We start from the raw sequence: 13,123 nt of genomic DNA on the forward strand, positions 1-13,123 counted from the left end.
CTCCAACCTATCAAAAAAGCCCAGAAACAGAAACAAGAACGTTAAGTCCTGGTGATTTCCTATTCAAGCCTCTGCAGGGCCCTGACCCTTCAGAATGGCTGCCCTCCCCGGAGGCTAGGGCTCTGCACGCTCCTCCCCTGAGTCGGCCTTTCTCCAGGGGCCTCTGCGGGCTCAGCCCTAGGTCACTCTGGGCCCCTGGGTTCCAGCCCTGGTGTTAATCTGACGTGTTGATCCTGGTGAGGGGCGGGCGGGGCTCCTTACAGGATCTCTCCCAGGAGTGACTCAGCCCGGAGACACTTTGTGACAAGGTGGAGGAGGCATTTTCAAGCGAGTGCCTCAAGTCACAAAGCCAGCTCTGTCCCCAGCTCCTCAAGGGAAAAGCGTCTCACAGCTTGGTCAGGACCCGTCACAGAGCTGCCTTCCTCTCTGGAAGTTGGGCCGCTCCTAGCACGGGGCCCAGTGTGTCACCTGGATGAGTCCATCAGAGGCTCCCCAAGGGAGTGGGCTGCCTGCCCTAAGCCAGTGCTCCGGCAGGCCTTCCTGGGGGCAGCAATAGGTCTCAGAGAAGGCCGACCTGGTGGGGAGCCCCATCTCTCTCCATGGGTGTCCCCCCATAGGGTTTCCTCCTTGGTTCTGGCTCCCCCTTCCATCCTGCCCTGCACCCTTATTCAAACGTCAACGCTAGGGTGGACCCAACTCTTCCTCTAGGTTCCCCTCGCACCCCTGGAACAGCCTGGCCATGTGAATACCTCCTCTCAATACTCCTGGTGACCAGGGGAATTGTACCCGGTGCCAGTCATGTAGCGGGGACACCTTCACAGGCCCCTCCCTGGGGTCTTCCCGGAGACTCTCTGCCCATTTCCGGGGAAGGGCACCCTTTCTTTCCCCGCATGGGAAAGCCTGTCTCCTTCCTGACAGAGACCCCACCCAGTCCTCCCACCTGGCTGGGGTCCCTTGGCCTTATTCTGGTAGAAAGGACGGGTTCGTTCCCAGCCGGCTGGAAGAACAGGGAGGGCACGGTGGAAAGCAGCTTCCTCCTTTTCCTCTGGGGGGCAGCCCCCCCAACATTTCCCTTGAAGAGAGGCCCTCCCTGCATGTGCAGGGGAATGGCGCTTCATAGTACCACAGAATGACAATGGCCCTGGCAAATTTTAAATAAGAGAAGCCAAGTGTCATTGAAAACCACGACTGCCTTCTACTGAGGGTAGAGGATGGACAGACAAGGCAGTCCCCACTCCACTGCCCCTGAGGAAGACGGCCAGTGATTCACCGAATACCTTGTGGCATTTGACTATGGAGGACGGGGCTGGAACTAAGCCTGGGCTGGGGCCAGAGAGGACCAAATGACCCTGAGCAATTGAAAGAGTGGCCTTGTATGTTTATTCGTTTGGTCTTGAGGTCTGGGCCTTGGGAAGGTGGAGAAGAGCCAACAGGGTAATGGAGGGGCCACTCTCTGGGGCCAGAGGCAGGGCAGTCCACCGTGCCACCAGGCAGTGGGTGCTGGTCCTAGCACACTGCCTAACATGTCACTTAGATGAGATAAACCCCCATCTCCCATCACAACAGACCTTCGGATAGGTGCTGGGACTTACTGTGTGTGGCTTGGGGTGTGTGGCGCTGGGTTTATATCCCCTGACTGGGTCAGTGAAGGAAGAGCCTTCAGAGGCCAAGAAAATGATGACGTTTCACAAGAAGCAGAAAATGGGAGCCAGAAGGGACTGGGAACATATGGGAACACCAGGCAGAGGCAGGAATCTTGGGAGAGTCCCTCTTAGCCAGCTCTCCAGAGGTGGAACAGAGAAGGGTTTCAGAGCCCACCTCCCAGAGCCAACTCGCCCCCGCTTTGACTCATGCCACCCTCATGCAAGGGTGGCCTGAATTGCCTCATCCGGAAACTGGAGACCTTACCAAAACCTACCCTGCGGGGCGGTGGCGAGGATTACACATAAATAATGGCAAGTGCAGCCTGGCACAGGCAGCCGAGCAGCCCCTGCTGACATCTTGCTCAACCAGCAATTGTCATTCTGCACACAAACTGTCATCTGTGTTTGTTCTCTCACCCCCTCCTGGTCTCACCTCCACTCCAACCACCCCAGATGCACTCAGGCGCCTGTGCTGTGTTGACAGCATGGAACAGCTCCTGCAGAAACCAGTCCCCAAGTCCAGGATGTTGGTGAACTCCAAGCTGGGTCAAGTACAGACTGTCATCAGCAGGGTGGAACGCTAAGGGGACAGACATGGAAGTCTTCTGAGGTGACCATTGCTATTTCTCAGTCCTGCAAGACTAAGAGCAATACCAGTCTGGGCTGGCTAGAGACCGGGTGGAGGCTTGAACATCTTGCCTCGCCCCCTGTCCCATGGGCTGCCGCCTATTCCAATTCCCTCGTCCCAAGGCCACGTGGACTCCACGGATCTCTCTCTCTTCCCAGATTCTGAGGCAGCCCTGGAGGGACCCTCAAGGTCTTGGGGACTTTGTCCAGAAAGAAAGACATTAAATATTCATGGAGAATGAGTAGGTGTCAATTCAGACAGGAGAGGAAAATATGTCTGGAGGGGATGTCTGATGAGGATGAATGAGGGCCAGATGGGCCTGGGGTTGGCCGAGGAACTGGTGGAGAGGGGGACAGGCTGTCACACGAAACACATTTTTCTACATTGTTGCTGACACTGGAAACCACAGACATATGCTGCTAAGTGGACAAGGTTGACCTAGAGTCTACAGCTCGCCTTGTCTCCTTCCTCCACCAAGGTATACATATTTATGTACAATGGGGAGGTTTTGAGTCGGGGGTTGGCTGGCTCCGTGTCGAGGCCCGTGATGAATGGCCTCTCTTTCCTTCTTGCTTATCCTGCTGACGTGGCTTGTTCTCTGCCTATTTCCTGTTCTAGCAGACCTCACTTAGATGGAGCAGAGGGACGTAGAGTTGGCTCTGTACAGGTTCTTTGGCACATCAGCCCAGGGGCTCCGCTGGCCTCTCCTAAATAAGACGGAGGGGTAGATGGGCGCCGCCCAGAACGAAGGCAATGGCAGTGAATGTCAGGGTCCCTGGGAGGACACGGGAGGAATAAGGGAGTAAGTAAAAACAAAACAGGGCAGAAGAGCACCCTCTAAAAGCCTAGGGCCAAAGCCGGCAGGACAAAGGGCACTGATTGGGACTCATGGGACCCAGGTCCAAGGTCCAAGTTTGCATGGAATCACTGAGCCGCCTGGGCAAGCTGTGTGACGTCTCTGCTCTTAACTCACTCATCTGTGGCAGGTGAAAATGTTGGACCTGATCCTCTTTGAGGCCGTTCTACCTCTGACCTTCTTCAGGTCCATGGAAACATGGATTCATAGCATTTGCGTCCAAGAACATGAGAAGCTCCTGGGGAAGGACTCAAGTGCTCCCAAGTCAGTTACTATTCTGGTCACAGTTACCCCCCCCCATGACCCTAGTCTCTCTGAATTGCTGCTGATCTAGGGAATTCAGGGCATTCCCTTCTCCCCCCGAATGAATCCTGGAGTTGAAATGTCCGTGACAGTGTCCAGAGGGGATATTGGGCTATTGCATCCCTTGGGACCAAATAATTTCTCTCCAGGAGAAAATGTCACTGTGTGTTATCAGGTGCATGTGCTCTTGGCGGCGAGACGGGGGAAACACAGAAAGCGCACCCAGGCTGGAGCATAGATTCTCGTGGATGCATGAGCTTGTGGCCTTAATGATTTCATTCATTCTCTTGTAAGGGAAAGATGAGATATTTACGCCATAGAGAAATATCTATTTTTCAGCAGGAGAAAGAAAGAGGGCACCCTGGGCTGGGGGCAGGGCAGAGGACACTTGCCCTGCCAGCTCCGCTGTGGCCAGCTGTGAGGGGAGGGAGAGGGGAGCCAGTGCTGGGGCCCAGTTGTCAGTGGGAGCCACGTTCACCCACGAGCTCCTGCAGGCAGTGGAGCTGTCTGAATGCTCAGGGACTCATCAAGGCAGAGTGGAGCTGTCTCCACTGTTCTGAGCCCCTGGCTGTTGTGTGGCCACTTCCTCTGAAGCTGAAGGGAAGGACCTACTGAGAAAGGCCAAGTTTAGAAACGACTTAAATAAGAACACCTAGGGCCAGTGGAGTGGTTATCGAGCTGCTCTGCTTCAGGCCAGGTCAGAGCCCTGTCTGGACCAATTAGCCTTGTTTTCCAACCCCACACGGGAAACATTTAACCCTATGTGCCCCAGGATGGTTACTGTCCCAAAAGGCCCAAGTGAGGAGGTGTGGGTGCGTGGGTGCACATCCATGGGAACCCACCCACCATGGCAGGGGGACCCTGGTGAAGGCTGCTCCTATGATGGAGCCCTGCCCCCACATCTCTTCTCTTTCCCTTTCTGGATTTTTCAGAAACCCTTTTCTAGAAAAGGATTTCTTGGTCCCTTGGGCAGTCCCAGGTCCAGTTGGCTTTAGGAACTGGGGCTGGATGCCATGAGCCACTTTCCCAGGACCTGAGCTCTGAGTTGCCAGGGGTGGAAGGAATACATGGTGGGGAGAGAGACGGGTGCTGGAGGAAAGAAAAGCAATTCAGAGAATAATGAGGATAATGAGGCCAGGCCCGAGGGAGTAGGGGGGTAAATGAGCATCCAGCTAAGGCAATCGGCAGCCATCAGCTCCCGCTGAGCAGCAAGTAAACAAGGGGGAGTTGGAGTCCCATCCATGACAGGGAGGCTTCTTCTGATTTTGATGGTGGTGGGGAACTAGGGGCTGGGTCTGGAGGGCCTCCGCCAGGCCTTGCTGGGTTGCTCAAAGAGCAGAGCTGGGCAGAGCTGGCCATCTGCATGCATTATTCAGTATGCTCTGGGTACAGGGCTGGGCCCTGGAGAGCAGTCTCCACAGCTCAGGGTTGGCCGCCCAGGCAGCTTTGCTCCCTGGGCACCTCTTGGGGCTTCCATTGACCCTGATTTCTCCTGCAGGCCTCTTTTGGAAAACTCTCTCTTTGCTTCATTTCTGGTATGGTCCTTCATGGGAGTCCAGGCACTTGGGAATTTAAGGTAGAATTCTAGGGATACTGAGGTCTTGCTACAAAATCTGCATGGAATGGGATATCTTGGCCTGAGTGGCTGTGACTGTGCTGGGGGTGCCCACTGTCCCTGTCCCAACCTTCTCCCTGGGGAATAGCCCATTCTTAGAAATGTCCCCGTTGGCACACTGCAAAGTCAACCTTCCTAGACCTTTCTGTCTTGTCTCAAAAGGCTGCCCGCTCCAGACTCTAGACTCTACATCCAGCTTCCTGCTTAACATCTCCACCTTGATGTCCAAAAGGTAGCTGAAATATAGCATGTCCAAATCTGAGCTCCTGATCTTCCTCCCCAAATGGGTTCTCTAGGATTTTCTTTTCTTTTCTTTTGGTATGAAGGATTGTACTCAGGGGCCCTTAACCACTGAGGCACATCCCCAGCCTTTTTTTTTTTTTTTTGTATTTTATTTAGAGACAGGATCTCACAGAGTTTCTTAGGGCCTCACAAAGTTGCTGAAGCTGGCTTTGAACTTGCAATCCTCCTGCCTCAGCCTCCCAAGCTGCAGGGATTACAGGCATGCACCACTGCACCCAGTTCAATTTTCTAACCCAATGAACATCCATTCCATCTTGAGCTGCTCAGGCTAAAAATCTTGATTCTTTTTCTCTTTCCCTGTACCTTAGGCCCTATCTTCAATCTGTCAGCAAATCCTCCTGATTCTACTTTCAAAATATATTCCAGAAATCCGCTGCACCTCATACCTCTACCAGCATCTCTATTCCAGTCGCTCCCAGCTGAGTTCCTGCCTGTGAGTTCATTCCTCACTTGCCAGCTCGAGAGAGCTTTTTAAAGTTTTGGCTCTTCAGAGCCTTACAAACTCTCCTGCTCCCTTTCCCTTCTCACTTCATCTGTTACTCTCTCTCTCCTCCTCCACCCTTTTTGGCTTCAGCCATGCAGGTCCCCTGACTGATCTTTGAACATCCAAGTGCTCTCCCACCTTCGGGTCTTTGCATTTGCCTTTCTCTCTGCCTGGACCTCTGAATGCTCTCTACTCCCCATCTTTCAGGTCTGCTCAAATGGCTCAAATGGGAGAAGCTCCATTTGAGCAAGGGCCTTGCTTACTGCCACGTCCCCAGCGCCTGGGCTGTGCTCGGGACCTAGAAGATGCTCAGAGAGCTCATTGTCGAATGAGTAGTTCTGGATTGTCACTTCCTTAACTCCCTCAGTTCCCTTTCCTCTTGGACTTCCTTCTGCTTGATACTCTATGCTGGCCACCCCTCTTCCTCCCTCTTTCTGACCGTGGGTGTTCCTCCGAGCTCAGCTCTTGTTCCTGAATTCTCCTCTTGCCATCTGTATGCCCCAACCCACTCACTCCCTCTCCCAGCTTTAGTAGTCACCTCTATCTCCCCTTATTCCTTCTAATGTGATTTAAATAATTGTGTTTCTTTGATGATATTTTTGCTTGCTCTGAAAATTCTGTTCAAGCGGAAGCTTCTTGAGAGCAAGGACTGCGTATTGTGTCCCTTTGAGGGTGCATGGAAGACATCATGCTTCTCTCCTGCTTCCCCCCTGGTCAGGAAAGGCCTGGGAGCCTGAGGTCTGAACTGAGCTCTCTAAAGGCACAGCATCAGCTGCTGGTCATTGGCAGCGTCTGGGAGGCCTCATCCCAGGGGGATTCAGTGAGTCTCAGTGCATCAATTAGCCGGTTCTTCGTCTCCGCTTGAAAACTCTTTCACGGCCGCTCCTGGATCTCACTTGACTTATGTGGATGTGAAAAGAGGAAAAAGGTGAAAGGGCAATTTCTTTCCAGGAGGTCTCCCTCCCTTTAGCATGATGGGGCAGTAAGGACCTGCCTGTCCCCTGGACAACAGAGCCACTTTCCCACCTTGTCCGTCAGACTGTGAGGCTGTGAAGACAGGACTGAAGTTGAAGACACTCTGTTCCCAGCCCGGTGCCTGCTACACATGACTACCTGGCAAGCAGTTTCTACACAATGAAAAGAAATCCAATCTTATGTGATAGGGGTGCTCTCTAGATCCTTCTCCTAAACCAAAGAAAATAGAGAAACATATTTCCCTATCTGTTCCCCATGTTTATCTCTCTCTCTCTCTCTCTCTGGCCTTCACTGCCATTAAATCCTGCCCAAACACTTTTTCCTTCTCTAGAAAGTTTTCCAGACCAATCTCATCTGGCTGTTTCTTTCCTCCATTTCTTCTAAACACTCTGCACAGGGTATGGAGGATAGTCGCTCGCGTCACTGTGTTATAAGCACTTGGAATCCATCTGCCTGAAAGCGTGTACTCCATGTCTGAGGGGCCCAGAGGTCACTGAGCGTATTATACAGTTCCTGTTAGCCTGGGCCTTCTGCGATGGGGCTCTTTCTTTTCTGTTCTTTTCATAGCCTGGCCCACCATTCTGTATTCGACAAGTGTTCAATGATGCAATTGACCAGTACATAGTTGGCATTCAATAAATGTTTGTCAAGAGAGAGGATTGAATGTTAAACCCAAGATGCACACAGGAAGAATGCTGGGAAAAAGGTAAAGGAATACCAGTGTCAGCACAATTGCAGGTCCCTAAAATGACCCGATTTTGAGACGAATGACGGAAGCTAACCAGCCACAAGGAAAACCCAAGACGTTCTTCTGAACCCCTTGATGAACTGCACAATTTCAGTATCTATTTTCTGTCCCAAGAGCAAAGTAACCATGCTGCCCTCTGGCCCTGCAAAGCTCTGTGGAAGACCTGGGTTCAAATTTTGTCTCTACAGCTCTCTGATGATACTGGCTATGTCACTTAACCTTGAACCTTCATTTCCGTATGTACGTATAAAGGACCATCCGTAAGGGTTTGGTGAGGATGAAACCTGATAAAGAGCATGCTCTTGGCACCTAGTAAGAGCTTAGTAAGTAATGACCCACATATTCCTGGCACATGGGGGATCCAAAAGGAGGCAGGTGGAAGGGGACTGAGCTCCAGTGTAGGACTGCCTCAGGGGAAAAGAAAGCAAGTTTGTAGGTGGGGACTCCTTTGTGGGCAGAAACTTCTGGAGGACGTTCCCCAAGGGCTCCAGGAGAGGACTGATTCACCAACACTGAAGGGGGGAGAGGGTATGGCTAGAAATTCTGCCCACTGACCTATCAAGAACTTTTCAGTGGGACAAGCTGAGGGAAGGTAAGAATCTCAGAACTTGGGAGATAGTTTAATAGGGAGGGAACTGCAGCCCCGAGAGGGGAAATCACTTTTCTAAGGTCACATGGAGAATGCAGGTCCTAAGCTAAGACAAGAAATAAAACAAGAACACAGTAGTCCTCCTTTATCTGTGGTTTCCCTTTCTGTGGTTTCAGCTACTCACAGTTAACCACAGTCCAGAAATATTAAATGGAAAATTCCAGAAATGAACAATTCATAAGTTTCAAGTTGCATGCCAGTTAGAGTAGCCTGGTGATAGCTTGCTGTCCAACTCCAGCGTATCCACACTTTATACACTATCCACCCGTGAGTGACTTAGTAGCTATCTTGGTTATCAGATAGACTGGTGTGGTACTACAGTGCTAGTGTCTAAGTAAACCCTATTTTACTTAATAATGGCCGCAAGCCCAAGAGTACTGATGCTGTTGATTTTATCACAGTATATTGTTATTGTTCTATTTTATCATTGTTATTAAGAGTCCTGTGCCTAATTTGTAAATTTAACTTTCTCATAGGTATATATATTTACAGGGGGAAAAACAAAGTATATATAGTGTTGCATACTCTCCAAGGTTTCAGGCATCCATTGGAGATCTCCAAATGTACCCCTTTGCATAAGGGGTGACTACCGAGATACTATCTAACAACCAGGTGGTCTGAACTGACATGGAAAGTCAGGCCTGAGAGTGGTAGGGAAGGGACCCACAGGCTGAGCCAGCAGGAAAGCATTAGGAGAAGAGGGCTCAGCCGGCCCCCTGGTCACCCCAGGTGGATTGTATATTACATTTTATGTACCCCCTATAATACCACTGGACTCGATACCATTATCATCTCCATTTCATTGATGCTGAAACTGAGGCACAGTTCAGATAATGTCCCAGGGTCTCAAACATAGACAACATAAAAGCTAGAATGCAGGGCAGATGTGTCTGGCACCAAAGACTGGGCTCTTTCTGCACTGTTCTGCTCATTCCCAGACCAGAAGCTATTTCACCACCCAAGGCTTCTCTTCCTCCCTACAGACCCTGAGTCTAGACTCTCAGGAAGTATACAGAGTGCTTTGCCACGCCCACCAACCCCTACCCTACACACATACACACACACACACACACACACACACACACACATGTGCACACACTCATGCACCTTCTAACCTGGGGTGGGGGGCATGGCAAGGCAGGAAGCTGGCCGAGTCCATTAGCACCACCAAGCACAACACATATTTATGGCACCAATTACAGCCTTCACCTCCTGCCGCAGTGAAGTCGCAGGAACAGCGACAGGAATAGTTTGTGTGCATTGGGGTCTGAGGCCTCTGTAGCAATAACTACAAGATTACAGAGATGTTAGCAAATCCCAGTGACGGCAGCTCTATTATAATGATAAATCTGCAGCTTTATATAGAAATAATGAGATGGGGGCAGAAGTGGTGGGGGAGGGGAAGAGCAGGGTGATGTTAGCCAGTCAAGGCTCTGGTTGAAGAGACATGGCACCTTTCTGGAAATGTCCAGGTCACACCACCAGGCAGGAGAGAGTGCAGCAGCTTCAGGGCAACCCTGCACAGGGCTGGAACGAGCGCCATGGATTCACTTATTTCCTTCTTAAGATGAGCGTCTTGATTCAGTGGAAGACCACAGGCCTCCAATCCGATCGCACCTGCAGACCTGCTTGCCTGCTTCTCACCCGCTGGCGGGTGCTGTATATTAATTAAGTGCTAGGCTGCCTGGGCTTCCCTCCAGAACAGCCTGAAGGTGAGGAGGCCAGGGTTCCTCCCTTGTGGCTTCAGATCTGCAATTAACAAAGAGCTAGACGACTCCTCACATGGTTACTTCCCCGTCCCTAGCCTTGATGCTCAAAAATGTTCAGAAACAAGACCAATGCAACTTCATACCAATGCCAGTACTAGGGCAGCGACCTGCCTGGATCCACATGCCGGGCTGAAGCTGGCTCTTGTGGCACTCAGGAACCACAGAGCAGCCTCCTGAGGCCCGATTCTCACAGTGCCTCTCCTGGACAGCTTGTGGGTCCTCTGTGTTGGTCCAGATTACCTGATCTTTGGTTAGTCTCTACCTAGCTAGTCTCTTTGCCACCCCGGGCCATCCTGTGCCTCTAAAGAGATGCACAGGCAGGTTCCCTCCCTGCCAAGCCTTGCTCTACCCATTTGCAAAATACTACTGAGCCGCTCCTCCAGGAAGCTTCCCCAGGGTGACTCCACCCGAGTCCAGCTGCTTCTTCCTGATCCTCTTCTTGGACAGCATTTTAACTGAACCAAATGAGTCATCAGTCATTCAACAAGAGTGTGCTGAGTTCTTAGGCTCAGAGAACATACAAGAGAGAGCCACCATAGGACAGAGCCATGCCTGAATCCTCCACAGGGACTCAGGTCTCTAAGACAGAGTATGATGGGGGTACATCCTTGGGACACAGAGGATACATAAGAGAGGTGGTGAGTGCAGGAGACTACAGAGAGACTTTAATAGGTGGAATGGTTTGGGCTGGACACAGATGGGGGATAGGTTGGCCTAACCGCGCCCTTGTGAGCAAGAGGCAAGAGGCAGGAATGATGGGCATGTTGAGGACCAGGCTGACTGAGGCAGAAGAGCTGCCATTCAGAGCTCAGGTCCAAAGTATAGCTCCAGGGACACAATCAGGTCCACAGGAGATATAGGAGCCCACTTTCTGTTGCATCCATCTGTCCCCCACAGCACTGGCTACAGGATTTCATACATACTTAGGGCTCACATCAATTCCTAGTGACTGTGACTTGGGTCTCCCTGGTTCCAAAATAATTAAATTTTCACACTCTGTACCACAAAGCAGGTAAAAGTACCAGTGTATTAGTATCCTTTTCCCCAACTCTGCTGGAGTCCTCACCTGCCAGAGTTTGAGCCTATTCCTAAGGACAATGCTGGTGGGGCTGCAGGCGGGAGGGCCCAGGGGACTCACCTCAGGAGGAATCTCCAGCTCAGACAGACTGCAAGCGAGATAGGCGTGTGAGCCTGGTCTCCGGCTCTGCAGCTCTGCAAATGGCTTGGCCTGGACTCAGCTCCTGACTGGAATGCATCCCTTTCTTCTTGGCCTATCAGGTTATTTATACTCATCTTTCTCTACCGATTATAATTCCCTCACCTGGGAGAACTCCCCAGGCTGTCATTACTCCCAGGGCTCTTGGAACCATACACAATGCACAGTATCTGCTGGTTTGCTCTGCCAGCTACCCAACGCACGTTACCTGTCTATAATTAAATTCCCGCGGGTCAAAGAGGCTGCCTTCGATCACAGCCCCTCCTTCACCTCCTCAGGACCTCAGATGGTCTCAGGAGGAGGTCTCTAATGACACTGGCTTGGGAGGATGAGGTGGTGAAGCTATGTCCAGTGCCCTTTAGGCGATCTGTCTTTTTCTAAAGCTGGGCTGGGGAAGTGAGTTTGGGACAGTGACAAGGTTCCAGAATGCAGGAAGTTAGGTCCGTGCTTGAGCATGGACTGCCTACTCCAGGACCAAGTTGGTACTCCTGTCTGGAGCAGGGAAGAAGAAGGTGGGGACTCTGGCAGGGGTCAGAGGAGGCTCCTTAGAAGGTTGAGCAGAGACAGCTCTGCAGCCCCTGAACCTCACAGCCCTGGACATGGCCTCAATGTGGGAAAATTGAGTTACTCTTCACCTGTCCAGTCACCATAAGGAAGCTGCCACCTTAGGAGACACGAGGGAGGAGCGGCACCAGATGTAGACTTCAAAGTGATTTATGTCGCTCCTGGGCCTGGGCAGGCGCACAGCCGCCGTTCAGCCAGCCCCATCTTCCGACCCGTCCGTCTGGCTCCTTGTGTGGGATATCATTTCAGTAAAGCTTACGTGGGGGATGCACAGCGACATTCGGTTGGACTGGTCAAAGTCAGCCCTGGCTATGAGAATGTCCCCAGACATCCTTCCTGGGGCAGAAGTGGAGTCCCCCACCCTATCTCTCAGAACCAATCAAGATTTGTGCCCTTGATCAATGACAGCAGGGACTGATTTTCCCAGCCTTCCTCCTTACAGATTCAACAAAGATATCGAGAAAGGACTGTCCAAAGGCAGGATCTGCAGACAGAGTACAGTCAGCCCTCTAACTCAAATATGGCTCATCCAGGGAGACCCTCAACCAGGCAGAACTCAAGACATTACATAGAAGCCATGGGAGCTTGGCAAACATGCACCTGCTCTCAGCCACCCAGGTGGGCTCCAGGGGGCATGTATTAGCTACACTCTCAGGACGTGGTACACAGCCTTATCAGCTCAGGGGACTAGAATATGCCATCCACACCTAGTAGGGGCTCTGGGTATGCCTTCTCTAGTTCTCTGTGCCAAGTTTGTCCTCTGTGCTTTTAAAAACCAACTTGAACCTCAACTTTTTGAGACCTTCCCTGGTCAGTTCCAGTTGATTGTGAACAGCCCAGTGTCTACTCTAACATGTGGATTAGCCAACTAATCCCAGACCACCCTGAGAGGATAATGCTGAAGACAAGGGACTGCTGTGTGTAGTCATTAGTGTTGTTCCTTAGATAGATAGTACGATTGCTTTGCTCCTACCATTTTTATAGTAAGAGTTGCCATATGAGGTTGGTACTGTGGCACATGCCTGTAATCCCAGTGACTTGGGAAATTGAGGCAGGAGGATTGCAAGTTCAAGGGCAGCCCAGGCAATTGATAGAGACCCTGAGCAACTTAGTGAGATCAGGTGTCAAATTTAAAAAAAAAGATAAGAAAAGGACTAGATGTAGCTCAGAGGTATAGCACCCCTGGGTTCAATCCCCAATACAGTTTAAAGTGGAAAAATAAAAGGGAGGGGGTTCTAAGTCTTGCTTTGGCTAATGACATATGCCACAGCTGCATGGAAGTCTTAAGGAATAATGCATGATTTGCCATATCCTCTTCCTCCTGATGTTTAACTGTGGGAACACACATTGAGATGGAGCCTGGGTTGGCT

General features: G+C 51.3%; 1 protein-coding gene across 6 annotated transcripts in view; it reads right to left on the reverse strand.

Moving 5' to 3' along the window:
• Syt6 (synaptotagmin 6) overlaps nt 1–13,123 on the reverse strand; it is a 61,052-nt gene that overhangs the window by 32,662 nt on the left and 15,267 nt on the right. The window lies entirely within an intron of this gene.

This window comes from Ictidomys tridecemlineatus, chromosome 11, assembly GCF_052094955.1.
Source record: "Ictidomys tridecemlineatus isolate mIctTri1 chromosome 11, mIctTri1.hap1, whole genome shotgun sequence".
NCBI classification, from domain to species: domain Eukaryota; kingdom Metazoa; phylum Chordata; class Mammalia; order Rodentia; family Sciuridae; genus Ictidomys; species Ictidomys tridecemlineatus.